The sequence below is a fragment of the Ambystoma mexicanum genome, chromosome 6p (assembly GCF_040938575.1).
Source record: "Ambystoma mexicanum isolate Mex_15411 chromosome 6p, UKY_AmexF1_1, whole genome shotgun sequence".
NCBI lineage: Eukaryota > Metazoa > Chordata > Amphibia > Caudata > Ambystomatidae > Ambystoma > Ambystoma mexicanum.
The window spans coordinates 518317036-518333827 of NC_090935.1; positions in this window are offsets into that span (position 1 = coordinate 518317036).

Consider the following 16792-nt stretch of genomic DNA (forward strand, 5'->3'; position numbering starts at 1 on the left):
ACACCCAGTGTTCTAACATATATACAGATATAAATACAGATTTTATATTCCAATCAGGGTTGTGGAAGAGACATTTGTTTTGCTATCCTGAGGAAAGTATTAGCTGAAAGAGACCTTGTCATTGCCTTTAAGAGACTATTGTTCAAACAGAACATTTTGAACAATTTTCCTGAAATAAGTCAGGGGAAGGGATCCAACCCCCAAACACAAGGATTGTTTTTGTTGAGAAGTTATATGTTTATGTTTTTGCACATTTTTTTGGATTGAAATTCAAAACATTTACTTTGCACCTTGTGATTGTGTATGTTAGTGCGATGGTCAGATTTACTTTGGACACAAGTCAGCTAGCTATAGTTTTACTTTCATAGGGAGGGATATTCACTTTAGGATTGGGAAAGTTAGGCCTTTATCCAAAACCCTTTCTGTTAATAAAATGGCCAATGTTAAGAATATGACCACTTGGTGTCCGCCTCTCATTTCAGACCCCTCACAATTCAGATGACCAATTCCAGCTTTGTCTTGGGGTGGAAATGGTGCATTAATACCTACCCAGATGTATAAGTAATACAGATGTTCTTGAAGAAGTTAAAAATAAATATAGAAATATGTGAAAAGTATGTTTTGTTGATGTAACCATAATAGTCAGTGAAGCAATCTACGTCTGCATTCACTTTTCTGCCCTTACTCTATTTCCTGTTTGCCCCTATCAACTACTTTATAAAACATGGATTTCATGAAAATAAAATCTCTTATAGCACATACCATGATGTATACACATGGAGAGTTCACTGATAGCAGAATACAAGGCAGTTTGCTGCTTCTATTAATCGTAATGCTCCATGCAATTTTTCTGTGGCTGAAAGTGAAGTGCAGCGGTTCACACAGACTCCTTGAGTCAAGGATCTCAGTAATCCAGTAATTAAAGTCTAAGGGGGTCAAGACAGAGCTGGTGGCCAGCTGGCAAAAAACGCTAATGGAAATCTCCCGGGCAGCAGACCTAGACAGGGCTACTAGGGTAGGATTTGTACTCATTCCAAACGGGGAACATGTGAACAGGTTCCTGGAAAATCTTGGCTAAGTAAAAGAAGTATTACGAGAACAAAAAGGGTCAGGTGGAATTGTCAGAAATACATCCAGAAAAGCTGTCTGTAATGGACAATGCATATTCTCCTATCAAGAGAACAAAAACAAAAAATGCAGCAAAAATGTTTTAATCAAGTTAGTAATCAATACACAATCAATTCATCAATGACGTTCATCTAACCATTCTTGCACTATATTTTGAGTAACAAACTGTGGAAAGTGTTTACCTTTTTCTATTTTTGTGTGAATGCTACAAATCTGCTACGACATTTTTTTTGGCTTCCATTTTAAAACATGAAGGCACGAGAAGACTTAATTACTAATGTCCCTTCGGTGGCCCACTAAGTAGCATATTACCTTCATAGAATGCCAAAGTTGCTGTAAAATTACAAGTGGACAACTTGTAAAATACATGTTCCCTGATATCTGCAATTTTATTCTGCACAAGCATCAGAAGTTGAAAAGTGTGGTCTAACAGTTGTAGCTACTATTATTGTGTCTCTTCTTTTTAATCAGGACAAAAAGGGACTTGTTTTAGTAAATGTGTATTGTCTTGTTTTTGTAATTTTCATTGAGTGCTTTGTAAACTCATGTATATGTTGTTTTGTATCACCTTAGTGTATGTACATATACGTGCTGATACGCAAAGATGTGAACTGGATGCCAAGTGTACATGTTGACCTACACATGCTGCCATATGCTGATTCACAAAATCTGGAGCAAAGCAGGAGATACCTGGAGATTCTCTGGGATGCTCTTCAGCTTAGGTTTGCATCAGGGGATGCACAGTGATGTGGATAGGTAGTGGTGCTTGCGCAAACAATTCACACTGTGTGATCCACTTGAATAGCATGCCTTGGTATCGGTGAGGTTTTAGAATAAACATTGGGTGATATTGTGCAGGTTATGGTTGGCCTTGGTTTCAGGGTGTCTCCAATGAGGTTCACACCTTATTTAAAGAGAACAGCAGAAAAACACCCACCATAATCTTGCATGATGAGCAGTGGTGGTTAGTGAATTTTTTGATTGAAGGGGGTAAATGTTTACTTTGAATATATGGGGTCGACCAAGCAAAGCGAGAGAGCCCGAAACAACCCAGGGAGGTTTGGGGGTGGGTGGGGTTCTCTGACTGAGAACAATTTCAAAATAATGCTTCAAATGGTGTATTTTCGAGTACACGTTTGGTGAACATTGGGTACAAATCAATAGTTTGCTTTGTAATCAGTTTTGTATGAAGCACATTAACACGTCTAATCAATGCCAGTCACTAACAGTGCAACGGAGCTCTTACCAAAAAATGTTCATGATGCTCTTGCCAACAATGTGGGAAGATAAAACTAAAAGTTCTATGCTGCCTGCGCTCCTACATATCCATGCAGACTACATCAATCAATGCCATTATTACCATATAAGGCCTTCTGGGGCAAGGGGCCTCAATACCTTCAACTCTCTCTTCCTAAGCCTTCTGGGGCCAGGGGCCTCAATACCTTCAACTCTCTCTTCCTAAATACCTTCCTTCTTGAGCTCTTCGCTCATCTACCTCAAACTCCCTCGGGGTCAGTCACTTCTCCAAGCAACGAGTTGGTGGTAGATCTCTTTCCTCGGCTCGGGCCTCCTCTGGAACAGCCTCCCTGCCTCCCTGACACCTGAGGAGAATCATCTTCGGTTCCGGAAGCACCTCAAAACCTTTCTCTTTGCTTCTGCTTTCTCTCCCTTTCTCCCTTGCTGGCCTCCTGGCTGACACTGAAACTGCACTGGTTACCTGGCTACCCTCTGATCTCGGCCCAAGTCCCCTCTCCCGCCAGTCGCACTCCTGCACTGCCTTCCTGGCCACCCCCGCACTTGGGGACTGTTTCTGTATCCTTACAGTCGCATTAACAGCACTTGACACCTGTTGTCTGCCTTTACCCTTGCACTTGCCACCTGCTGGCCTTACCTTTACTGTTATTTATTTATATCCCATGCACTGCACTATCCTCCCGCCCTTGCCCCCACACTTCTCCCCTTCCCCTTCCCATGCACTTGCGTGATCTGAATGACACTTGGCCTAGTAGGATCGTTGTTAGTCTTCCCTCTGTACCTCCTCCCTTGCCTCATCCGCCTTGAAACACTTGTGTATAGGCACGTTATGAATGCCATATCATATTGTTATAAATGCCATATCATAAGAGCATACTCCTGTTTGCGTTTGCCAGTAGAAATCTCAGGCCACAGTTAGATAGTACATCCAAACTGGCTGCACCAAAGAAAGGCAGTCTAACAACATAAGGACACTCATCCTGTTTGTTTAACCATGGATGCCCAGTAAAAAATACCATACCTCATGAGAAAGTATAACTAGACTGGCTGAACACAAGCATGCCAGTCAAGCTATGTAAAAGCAGTTATCATGTTTGCTTTACCCTTGATGCACAATAAAAATACTTGCCACAGGAAGTAAGAGTAGTTTGACTGGCTGCGCCAATGTATGCTAGTCTAGCTAGGTAATCGCACTCCTCTGTTTGTGTAGCTCATCATGTCCAATAAATACAACAAAAAAGCATGTCACTGTATGAAAGTATAGCCAGGCTGGCTGCACCCAAGTATTCCTGTAAAACTATGCAATAGAACTCATTTTCGGTTTACCCTTGATGCCCATCATTAATGTTATGCCAAATGCAACACCACCCAAATAAGAGGCCCACCCCACCTCATTCACTCTATGCAGGGCGGACACATTTACTCTCTAATTCTCCCAGGCATTCATGCATTCACACTACATGCACTTTCATATACCTGCATATTCATACATTCACATAACATACACAATCTCATTAGCACATGCATTCGAACATTCACACAAAAATATACTTTCTCATTCTCCTGCGCATTCATATGGCAGTCAGACACACATACATGAAATCAAACATTCACACACAGACACATTCCCACAAGCACAGTCCGACAACCACACTTGCATGCACGTATACCTGCAATGTTATTACACAAGACACACAACACATTTTCACTTACCTTGCACCTTCAGCATGCCGACCAATCAGAGGAAAGGACTTCTCTCCTGTCAGTCAGAATGTTCCTACAATAGTAGCGCAATGATGAGAGGCGGTGTGGCTGACCATCCTATGCCCCGCTGGCCTCTCATCATTGCAATCTGTGCATTGTACGGCACCCAAAGGGCTCCACATTGGAAAAGAAATAGAAAAATAACATAGCGGGTGGACACGCACCTGCTTATAGGCAGGTAGCACAGTCCCCCATAAATAATAGGACTGTGCTGCCTGCCCCTCTAGCGAGGGTGCTGCACTCCGCCCGTGCATACATACAAGCTGCCACCGATAATGAGCAAATTAACTCGCCTATTAACTATGAACATTAAAGAACAGACAACATTGAAGCATCGACTTTCTTTCACTTTACTAACCAATCCCAGATGGAGAAAATAGGTAGCCCCTTATGCCATTCAGACTTTTTCCACTGTAACTTGAAATGAGCAGACCTGAACATTAGGATTGCCAGTATATTCAGCTGGACACAGTTCTACTTAGTCAGAACAGAGGAATAGGCCGTACTGCAGCTAATGCAACCTTTGTCCACTTAAGTATAGTAGATGGATGCATAGGAATAACATTATTGGGAATGAGAGTTGCATGCCTGTTAGTAATATTACTTTTCAGTGAAAGATCTACATTTGTTTTGTGACACATCCGAGCCAGGGAGGATGTGCAGTGCATGGGATCTAAGATTTTTAATCACCTTTGCGAAAAAATATTTGTCCCTGTCCTATATGCAATGAGTTGTGTGAAGGAAATGGTTTGAACCAGCAAGGATTGGCAGCAGCTTGTTCTCTGCTCCTTGCGGTAGTCCCTCATACTCGCTAACATAGCCAGAGGACACCTAGTTCTTTTTTTTGAACTATTACTCGGTGAAAACTGAGTTTTGTCAAAAATAACTGAGGGTCATGGACGAAGGTGCACGCTTTCATCCTTCACCGTGTAAAATTGGTGTCTCAGGTTTCTATGGGTTTCTACAGAACCTCCCCCAGGTCTCCAGTGGCTAGAAATGGGTTAATTGATTTGCTCCTTATTACTGTCAGATTGTCTGATCTGGTTAAACGCCATTTCAATTAGTTTTGCTAGGGCTTGTGACCACTTGTTGTTTTCCCCGGAGATCAATCTATTCCATAGCTCATTCGTATCGAAGATCCATAGGTTGTCCTCTAACGAGGGGAGGTACTGGTTTCTCTGTGTTTCCATGCTAGTGCATTCCATCACCAGATGTTTCAAGGATTCGGTCGCCTCGTTTTTTTTGCATAATCTGCACTTTTTCTCATTTCCGCCTCCTCTGATGGTTATGATCTCCCTGGTGGGTAGGAGGTTAAGCCTTGCCCTCATGATCGTCGTCCTGAGCCGTTTTTCCGGGAACTTCATGCAGTACTGGAGTGGGACTTTTGCCTTATTGAAGGTCGGGGGGAGGTGGGCTAGTAATTTGTTACCGGTTGCTTTTTCGATAGTTGTTATCCAGTCCAGATCCTCCACCTTCTTTTTAATTCTGTCTGGGTTTTCTTTTAGCTCTATCTCCGAGCATGCGATCTTTGTCAGATCTTCCTTTCTCCTTTTTACCCAGTGATTTTACCCTAGTTCTTTTTTACATTTCGACTGCTAGTGACTACACTGGGTCTGGGACGTGCATGCTACACGGATGGACCTGCACCATCTGTGATAACACCCTGAGGCTTTAGGTATGGCTTAATGACACATTTATGGTTACTGCCCCTTGTCATTTTTTAGGCTCCCCCATCCGATTAGCAAATATGAAGGTGAGCAATGAGGCACTAGAAGTAGTACATAACTGGCTGCTGCCAACCAATAGCAACACAACCCCCACAGGCTAATCTGTTTAGGGTCATCCCATGCCTGCCCTGCCTCACATCATGCTTAAGACTGAAGAGGGACCACAAGTGGAAACATCACGTGTATGCATGTATGTGCAAGTGCTGGTTTTTATAAGGCGCAGACCCATCTGTGATACAGTAGTAGGGTACAATAACGTGTGCTATGCCAAGACACAAGTCAGTCATCGATAACAAGATGATAGATCTTTGCCACTAGAGGGTTTATGGAAGCCAAAGGCAGCTTCTTAGAGAAATGGGAGTTATTTTTGTGAAATGCACGTGAATAGAAACTACGTTATGTGCTAGCAGAGGCGCAGCAAAGGAGCACAAGCAAAGAAGGATCACACTGCAAGGCCTTTGCAGGGTTTGCGAGCCAGGGGCATAACGAGAGGGTTGGGGAGCATCGCTAAAGTAACGGTTGGACCACGCAATCTTGCTGGACTGGCCCACAGAAAACTGCTGCTGTGCTCCCCTTACCCCCTTCCCCACTCCCTCCGTTCCTTATCCATCACTTCCCTTTGGAGCAAAGAATGTGTTATAAAGCTTCCTGTATGTCGTTCATCACTCATAAAAAATGTGTTATGTCCGTTTTTATGTTTAACTACAATTTTTCTTTATATGGGGACAAGTATGCTTTAAAATTCAGTATTTTTCCAAATGTTTTTGGGTGGAGAACCCCCCAAATGCTACTTAGAGGGGTAAGATAGAGCCACTTTGGAAAACATTTCCAGCACAACTTTCGGTTCGCCTTCCTCCCCTGGCCAAGAGACGAGCAATGTTTTGACAGGCGTCTGGTCATGTTTTTGCCTGAGAAAGTCCTCATGTGTGAGGAAAAGAAAACGGACCAGGAACACTACAACCAAGCAGCCAGTGTCAAGTTCAAATAATAAGATGTCACGTGACACTAAAGGAAGAAAGAAATCAGTGTCCCCAGCAGTATACAAACAAATCACAAAGGTCTCGAAAGCAACTCTCGACGGTGCTCCCTCCAAAATGTCACAGTTGCAATAGCTTCTACAAAAAGAGTGTCACTCGCACACAGCTTTCACAATGACGCCAGGAATTGCGTCACTGAGCAGCAGACGCAGAGAGATGAGGTGCTCTCTAATTAGACCTAAATTCGAAAAAACATGTTCAAAAGTTATCAAGATTTAACTAAATAAAATAAATCCGAAATATACGCGGAAAGTCGCCATTGTGACCAGAAATGACAAGGAAGGTGAGACTCGCGTATTGTGTCCATGTGGAGCTCCTGGTGCTTGGAGGGCGCATGGGCACGAGCTTTTGGGGCTCGTGAATGAGTTTTGTCGGTGGAATTGGAGGCGATGGTGGTAATGACACACTGGCCCTGAATCAGAGTGATCATTGTAATCGTATTTTGGATGTTGCCAATGAAGCGAAGGCGGGGCTTTGTAAAGATCGTGTACGTTTTGTCAAAGATGACGTATGCAATGGACCCTAGGCTGCTCCTGATATGATTGGTCTGGACAGGTAGGATCAGCAGGAAGTGTTGACAAATGTAGGCATGAGAAAGGCGAAATTGTGGTGCCGGGGTTCGATGATTGATATCACTCCGTAACAACGTGGGTGTGTGAACAGTTGTCAGTTCATAGTTTATAGGCGAGTGATGGGACGCACACATCAGAAGAACTTCTTCAGGGTTCCAGCAACTTGCTCATCACATTAGGTGTTCATAACAATACACAAACTCATACTTATTTTGACACATTTTATGGGAACAGGTTTAGTATTTTATCAAAAAGGCATGCAGTAATGTCAAAGTGTCGAACAGTAAACTCGACCACTTGCACCGCCCCTTTCAAAATATTAGTATATTTCACAAAAACCAACAGCTTGGTTATTTATACAAATATTCTTTTACTAATATGCCAAGAACGTGCCAACACGTGTTTCGATCTTCAGAACATGGTCGTCTTCAGGGATACAGTGGCCAATGAACATACCCATAACAGTAAAAAGTTATACACACATAAAAGAGAATGTTTTCATGTCAACGTCATGAATGTTCAGAAGAAGTATGCATCAGATTTGATCGACTGTGAATTGATAATGAATAGATACATTTTTTTAAAATAAATCACATCACATAGTTACCTCATCAAATAGGAATTATAATAATTTGAAAGACATAGGAACCCAAATGCCGAATCACACGTGGGTCGAGATAGGAGAAAACACATATTTACAGAATGATTACTCCTGGGCCAAAAATTCCATTTATCAGATTAATCGACACCTTAACCAAAATGTACAGACTAATTATCTCTTGTGTGTTGAAACGCTCTTCCACCAATTCAAACATGCAGCCACCACCAAACTAGGCCAACACATATGTAGTTCCAACTAATATCTACAGTGACATCCCAAAGTGTCCATGAGCAGTGTACCATTATTCTAGTCATACAAAATACTACCCACATACAAAACCAGTCCCAAAAATGCATCTTGTGTTACATGACCTTGTATCCTAAATATTGATTATGGCACCCATTCAAAATTGTTACCCTAATTATTTCAAACTTGTCTCCATTCCTTGGGGGTATTCTCTGCAAAAATATATATTCCTGTACACGGTCTAGTCTCACACATCATTGACTCATAAAAAGAACCTTGTATTACCGTATAATTATAATTGTTCATTTATGACATTAACACATTATGTGTTGTGCGCTCCGTTTGCTAGCTTCCATGACAGACACTTTGCCCTAACACGGTCACAGGTAGGAAGAAGCTCAGTGAAGTACACACCCACGCTACTTTAAAACATGTATGTCAAGGAGTCCACACGTGTAGCTTTGGGATTTTATTATTCGATTATATACTTAATTATAATTACTGCTCCGTTTCCTGTTTCAACTGTTTTCCACACAAACATACAGACAAATGGATTTTCTCTCTGTATTTGTTTGTCAGGAAAACAAAAACCCGTGGGAGTGGGCCTCTCAGCTGGGTTCCATAGGCTGTCAGGCATGTCTTGCCAGCCAATGGTTGGCAGTACAGAGCGTGATATCCCATTTCAAGCAAGTATTTTAATTGCTGCCAAGATGCGTCTCTGGTCAGCAGAAATCATAGGGGCTGCCATTTGCTTTGAAGGTGTGAGCCTGTTTGAGTTGTCTCCACCCATCACCTTGCCTGTCATTTCTATGCCATCTATTTATTTACCTCATATTTTCGTTTGTATAAATATGGAAAAGTACTGATTGCAGATTACCCCTTGACAGTACATACAAGAAATGTGGAAACATACAGATACAATGACACAAGTACAGAACGGAAGGTCGGGTACATAAATACTAAAGAACCCGATGTCTGATTGTCAATGCACTTCGAGCTAAGAGAAGCTGCTTCAAAGAGCTGTCGCTGTACCGAGTACATGACATGTTATGTTATGTTATGTTAAAGGTGCTTATATAGCGCACCGTCACCAACGGAATGGGTCCCCAGGCGCTCTGGCGGATCTGTAAATGGGAAGGACGGGTAGGGTTAGTCGGGAGGAGGGAAGCTGGAGAGTGGGAGAAGTGATGTGCTGTTGGCAGCTTCAGCTCAGTATACACCGCATGCTGGGCTTTGGTGCTAGTATCGGATCGGGCGAGACCTCGAGTGCTGTAGGTGATGTTTATGTGTTGTTGATGCAGTGTGGTAAATGAGTGTGGATTGCTGGGAGAAAGATGGTTGTGTGGTTTTGTGTGGTTTAAGTATGCAGAAGATTGAGGGTTGGGTTAGTGGGGTCTGTGTCCTGATTCAGGTACTTCTGATTCTGTTAGAGTTGTATCCCGTGGGGTGGGTTGATGCTGGTTCCTCATGGGCCGACTCGCTTTGTTGGTGCTTCGCTGACCCCTCTGAATCATAGTGATTATTGTTTGGATTGATATGTGCGTCTGAACCTTTCTTCAGGTGTGGGACTGGGTTTGTAATATCTGTATTCTCTTGTTATCTAGTGTGACACTGGTCAGTTGAGGTTTTGAATGGTTCAGGGTCGGAGTGGTGTTGATGTGGCGTTCTAGTGCTTCCGTCTTGGTGAGCCTGTGTATTCAGTCATTCGTATTCTCCTGTCAGGACTGTCTTTCTGTTGGTTCTTTGGTTTCTATGGGGTTGTTGTTTAGTTGTAGTTGTTGTGTGATGGGGCATTGTGCTTCCCGCTGTGTAGTAGGTGGACAGTGTGTAATGATGAAACATTCTGTTTCTCACCCACTGGATTGGGGCTCGCGGTGTAGTGCTTCCTTTCGCTCTCTGTCTGTTGTCCTTAGGTCTGTTGTGAATGGCTATAGTTTAAGGTCATGGTCCTCTTGATGATTTGTTCTAGTGATTCTGTCTTTGTCTTGCTATGTATACGGTCTTTGGTCATATTGCGGCTGTCTCCCGGTTAGTCGTTTAGTACGTCTTGGGATATTTTCCTGAGGGTTTTTCCCATCGATTGCTTGGTGTGGATCCGGGTCTCTCTCTATGTTCATAGATGTTTTAGTTTTGTGCGGCCCCTGTGGCTGGTCTTTCTAGTTATGACGTGAAACGCCAGGTTTTGAGTAGTTTCCTGAATAGTAGGTGGTTTCTTGTGTTACGTATGTACTTTGGAAGGTCGTTCCAGGTTTTCGGGGCTTGGTGAGAGAAGGAGGATCCTCCAAGTTTTCTTTTGTTGTAGGGTTTCGGTTCCAGGCGGATGTCAATGCTTGATCTGAGCATTCTTGTTGGTTGATGTAGACGCAGTTTGTCTCTCAGGAACTCAGCACCTTCATTGTGTACCGCTCTGTGCTTGATGCACATTGTTTTGAATTTTATTAGTTGTTTTATTGGTAGCCAATGTAGTGTTTTCAGCGCTGGTGTGGTGTGTTCTCTTCGTGGTAGTTTCAGAAGCAGTCTGGCTGCTGCGTTTTGAATGCATTGTAGTTTTTTTTTAAGTCGTTACGGCATGCCTTAGTCTAGGCTGTTGGCGTAGTCTACTCGGGACATGACTAGGGTGATGATGGTGGTTGTTGTTTTGTTGGCGAACAATAGGAATGGTAGGATCCTCTTTGCCACTCGCAGAAGGAAGAAACCTTTCTTGAGAAGGGTGTTAACTTGTGGCTCTAGCGTGAGATTATTGTCCAACAGGACCACCAGATTTTTTACAATCGGTGAGGGTGCTGGGGTGAATGTCTTACTGAATGTCTGAATAAAATGAGGCAGATTGGAAAAGTCAAATGTACTGGTATTTTATTATTTATTTTATTTATTTATTTTAGATATTAATTGAGTGTGAATCTAGCTCTGGGAAGCAACAAAAGTTCTGCACATCATTAAGGCATACATTATATGATCACAGGGGCAACAAACAGTCCTTGCAACATTTTCGTCCTTAGAATAAATATTGTTTTTTTATTTTTTTAAGTGCTTGTGTTCTACTGTCTTAGCAATTGAGATGCTATATTCCATTTAACTTGCCTATTTGGCATTTCACCCTCCAGCTGCAGCCATAAAGCAAGCTTTTTCACCCCCAAATCATGATGTATGTGTGGGGTGCGCCACCATCTGTGCATCAACAGTGAACGCTGTTTCTAGGCTGGCAACAGTTGAATATGACCACCCAGGTGGAGGTGGTATATGAATGATTAGGTTTTTTTTAGCGTGTTTGTCATGTTTACATACTTTTTTCTGTGTAATCTTAAAGTTCACCTACAGAATGTGGACACAGCTGACATTTGGTGATTCTTTCTCATGTGCGAGAAGGCCTTAATGCAGTACGCCCTATTTCCGGGTGGCTGTTTGGTCTTGAAGCCATGTGATATGTGTCATAATAAAATCATCAGAACGCCCATCAAATGTACAGACTTGAGCGTTGTATTTTGATTGGATTGACAACTTTTGTTTGGCTCTCAAAGTAATTTAAATTTTTTTGATCCACCCAGTATTACATTTTGTTTTTATCACTGCAATGCTGGCCTGGATGCCATGTGTCTTCTATGTTTTGAAGAGTATAGATAAACCACCTTGTGGTTATCTCTACTCAGATAGGGCCTTAACCTCAATAAGGTTTGGGTGCTAGGCCAGTGTACCGCCAGATCTTCCCACTATGTTTCTCAACACTGGTGAAAATTGTGTGACTGCAATCACTTTGTCTTCTTTGCACTAACCCTTCCTCCATCCACTGACTTTAATTGCGACTGCCCTGCTAGTGCAGATACTTCTGGGTCTCAAAGTTTGCTTTTCCTTTTCTGTGAACGAGGCTATATAATCCGTCAAATTACTTGATTTTCCTAGAAGGCTTGATGTACCTCTGAAAGTTGCAACCATTAATTCACACGCCATTATGGGCTGCAGTGAAATGTAGTAGGATCCATTGCCCCTGATGGCGCTGTGGCCTAATGTGACATCAAACATTTGGCAGCCATTGTGTAGATGAGCAGCTGCATGCCTCTGCAGTAAACCCTGCCTCCTACCTCCCATATGTTGGAAGTCTGAGATTGTGCCGTGTTTGACACCAGCAGTTGTGCCAATACCGCATAGTATGTTCGATCGAAGATACCCATTGAGACAACCCTATTGAATGTATCCCAAAAGGGACAACAATTTGAGGGAGCAACTCCCTGAAGGAATATGAGAAAGAGCAAAGAAAAGAAGTCTGTGACGTCATAAAAAAGTATGAACAACGTCTTAGGATACTGGCTTGAAAAGGATGTATAGATCCTGAAGAGACTAATGACGAAGTAAAGAATTAAGTGAACTTTTAAAATACGAAAAATAATTATGTGTGCAAAAAGTGCTGCAGAGAATCAACCGTTCCATAATTGTACAGACGCTGAAACAGAAGTTGACTATGTCATCATAGAAGCTGGCTGTATGTAGTGAATAGAATGCAGATGAAGCTGCCATTGTAAAGAAGCTGGACATCGGTATCATGAATTTTAGTAAGCCAGGACCCATGAAGAGGGAAGAAAAAACTAAGCTGCAGCAAGAATAAGCTGAATCGTGGAGCTGCATGGCAAGGCTGTCTGGCCTGAAGTCAAGATTAAAACAGCGAAGGTCAGCTATCTATTCTGGAAAGGAGTTAACGTATGAATGATGAATCATCTCTTGTTAAGGTGCTAAGAAGGAACACCAAGTGTGTCAAGTTTAATTGATTTAAGACATTTAAAAGCTGCAGAATGGATGGACCAAATTGTGGTCTCCTGTCACGTGAGCCAAGGATGAAAATAGAGTTTGAACTTGGAGTCTTAGAACACGATAGCAGGAACCTTCACTCCTGTGTATTCTCAGAGACAAGGATACTTTGCAAGGCCAAATTCAAAGACAATCTTCATGGCAGAAGGCACGGGCATGGGCTATTTTGGTGGGGAGGTAGAGTCAGGCCCCATCTCCTTGCACCTGGGTCTGGGTTTACGTGCTGCTACGTGAACCGAATGTTCCAGATAAGCGTGCCAACCAATTACAGTGGTCCATATGACGAGGGTCCTTGTAGTTTGAAAACCAATGAGACTGTGTATCTAATGTTTTTGAAGATGACATGTTTTAGAGATAGGCATGTGTAGTCCACCTGACAGTGGGCAGCCAATTACATTCCTAGTTCCTATAGATGATATACTTAGATGTTCCCCTTAAGCCTATCCCGATCCCCAGTAGGTTTTTCATTATTTGCCATGTAGCATGACATCACCTCTGACGTATTTTGGATATATAATCTTTGTTTTGTGAAAAGACTGTTGAGAGAAATCGAGCGTACGTCCGTTGATGTTTGTTGTAACTCCATGTTTTAGATAATTGTTAATGAAACAGTGCATGCCATCTTCCTAAGTAGGTTCGGTTATTTGGACTCGGAGTTTGTCTGTGTGATCCCATCCATTGCATGCACATTCCTAAAGGGCCCTAAACTAATTTGGTTTCATTCATATTGTCTACTTTCATGGGTCACATCAAGGTGTCTTTTCCCCGCCCAGGAATTACTTTGCAGACATTTATCGGAATCTCCCATGGCAGTCCAGTGTCCTTTTTAAAGTACTTTTTGTTTTAAAGTTCTATCTCTTTTTATGTCTCCATATGGCCTCAAATCTTGGTCCATATAATATTTCAGGTCGTCTGTTATGTGTAAATGATCAACTATGTCACACATGTTTACCTTTGTGCAATACTCACAGTACTACCAACTTGTTCACAGGATGTATAAATTACATTGTGATGACTGTTGCAATGACAAAACCCACTAAAGGCCTGTTCACCACTATTCACTAGCATACTTTTCTCTCTACCCATCGGACATTGTTGCTTCAACGAAGGCATATGATTCCGAAGTTCTCTAGTAGGGTTTTAATGCTCCCCTTTATCACATTCAAAACATAATAATAATAATTGGCCCAAGAGGACATTTCAGTTTTTTTAAATGTATTGTGTTGGTTAAATTGGAGGAGGTGCAGCGGTTGTTTTAAAAGCCACGCCAGCTTGCTCAGACGTCTTTTGTATTGGGCAGGGGTGGACTGTCCTATAGGGAACTCTGGAGATTTCCCGGTAGGTCTCTGCACCCTGGGCCTCTTTTTTGTGGTAACCTTTTTTTATTTCCACATTTTCCCATAGGAAAAGGGCTGGACATGTATACTTTGGGGCTACTTTGAAAATCGTTTCCAGGGCCTCTTTTGCTTTCCAGTCCACTTCTGGTATTGGGGCAAAGGAGACACTCGTATATTGGGGAAGGGAGTGGGGCAAGGCATAGCTTTTAGACGTTATTGCTGAAATAATCTAAAATAAAATATGCATGCCCCCAAAATATGTATATTGTTAAATGTGTTTGCCCAAAAAGTAGTTGCACTCCAATTTTCATCCACCAAAAATGTTTTATTTTTATCTAAAAAGCACGCCAATAATTGTGGACCAAGCATAGTATATATAATTTAAGAAGATAATGAAAATTTTACAAGGTCAAGGCGCAGGGGATAAAATTATTCGGGCACAGAAATTGCAAATGAAAAACAATGTAAAAATGGTATCCAAAAGTCAAGGAGGGGAGTGTCCTTGATTTTTGGATACGATGTTCACATTGTTTCACAATTTCCCCCCTTCCCTATCTCCCTCAACCTATACGTATCTCACAGTAACACCACCATTCTAATGAGAGCAGAAAATGAGCAGCACGTGGCCAGGGATCTTCTCGCATTGGTGAATGTGAACGCAGCGTGCATAACCTCATTGGTGGACAGCTTAGTCTGCAAACTACTACTCCAAAGACACTCCCTCTTCTGCCCTGCACACACAGATGAATGGATGTTAATTGTCGAGCAGCAATTTGAAAGCCTGTTTGAGATGATACCGCTGTTTACACACATAACTCTCTGGATCTGGACATAGAGTGACCAGATTTAAAAAGTAAAAAACCGGGACAGGGCAACTGACATAAAAGTAGGACTAACTCTTGAAATTGGCTGTCAAGGCACTACACTTCAGTAGAGGTTGGAGGAGATGGGGGATTCAGTGTTACTGTTTAAATAAACACATATTATAATTAATGTATCACAAACGAACACCATCTTAAGTTGTAAAATGCAGCATTTCTTCTGTGTAAGATTGTGCATTTATGCCTGTCAGCTATAAAGACGACTACCAAAAACCGGAACTGTTGCAGTTTCCAATGGAAACATAATCTTGAGAAAGGGGGACAGAGCACTAAAAGCGGGGACAGTCCAGGCAAAACCGGGACGTCTGGTCACCCTAGATGGACAGCTTGTGACAAAGAAAAGCCCATCAGTCCTTGTGCATCTCTGCATCTTCCCTGGTGTATCTATACATGTGTTCTCCTAGCTGTGAAGCAACAACGTGCCTCACAACAAGAGGATACATTAATAGGGCACCATAATGGCTACAATTTGGTGCCTGGAAACACTTTTTGCTGTATAGTGCGCCTTATGAATATTCAATAAATAAAAGAGTGTAGTGGAAAGGGTAAACTAGTGCAGGTTACATGCATGGTATGCAGGTGGGCACAGTCTTAATTATTTAGTTGGTGGATCTGCAGCTATGCTCTTGTTGAAGCTATAGTCCTGTGAGTTCTAACATGAGATGACCTTCCTGACTGCACTGTTGATTCCCTGGGTCTGTATCAGCAGTTCCCTCCCAGAGAAAGGAAGTGCGCGCCTTCCCATTCCCACCTACAGAATGCCCCTAAAGATGGCAAGTCATTAAGAAGCTTCTCACTTATTTCACCTCCGCCTTTCTCTGCTAACTCCTCCCCCCTTCCAGAAGAGCCCACTTGTAGCAAATCATTTAGGGACCCTGACCTCCCACACCAAATCCCCACCAGCTTCTGTCCATTTTCCGCACTTGCCTCGGCTCACCCTCCACCCTGGAGACTCGCATTTACCTTGAATTGCACTTCATTTGTTGCTCACTCATGAGCACCACGGCACCTATCCCATTCCCCCCTTCCGCCCTCCTTCTGCACTTGCACGATGTAAACACTCACAAAGCATAGTAGGTTTGTCTCCCCTCCCTCTCCCACTGTATTAACATTTGTATGTATTTCAATTGTTTTTACATCCCCTTGCCCCCTCCCTGTTGCCCTGCGGGCGCTTTGAAACAGTATTTACTTCCTGTTTGAGCACCGTGAACTCGTGTACCCAACACAAGCCCTTTAAGACGCGGTAGCAATACTTTGAGATGGATGGAGATGCAGAATATACTCAAACATCAATAATCAAACTGACTCAGGAAGTTGACAAAATACGCCTGTTTTAATATCAATTATCTAAAACAGGGAGTTACAACGAACATCAACAAACTCGCTCGAACTTCTCACTCAACTCACATCATGAAAAAAACCAGCCTTTATACTAAAACCTCGTCATC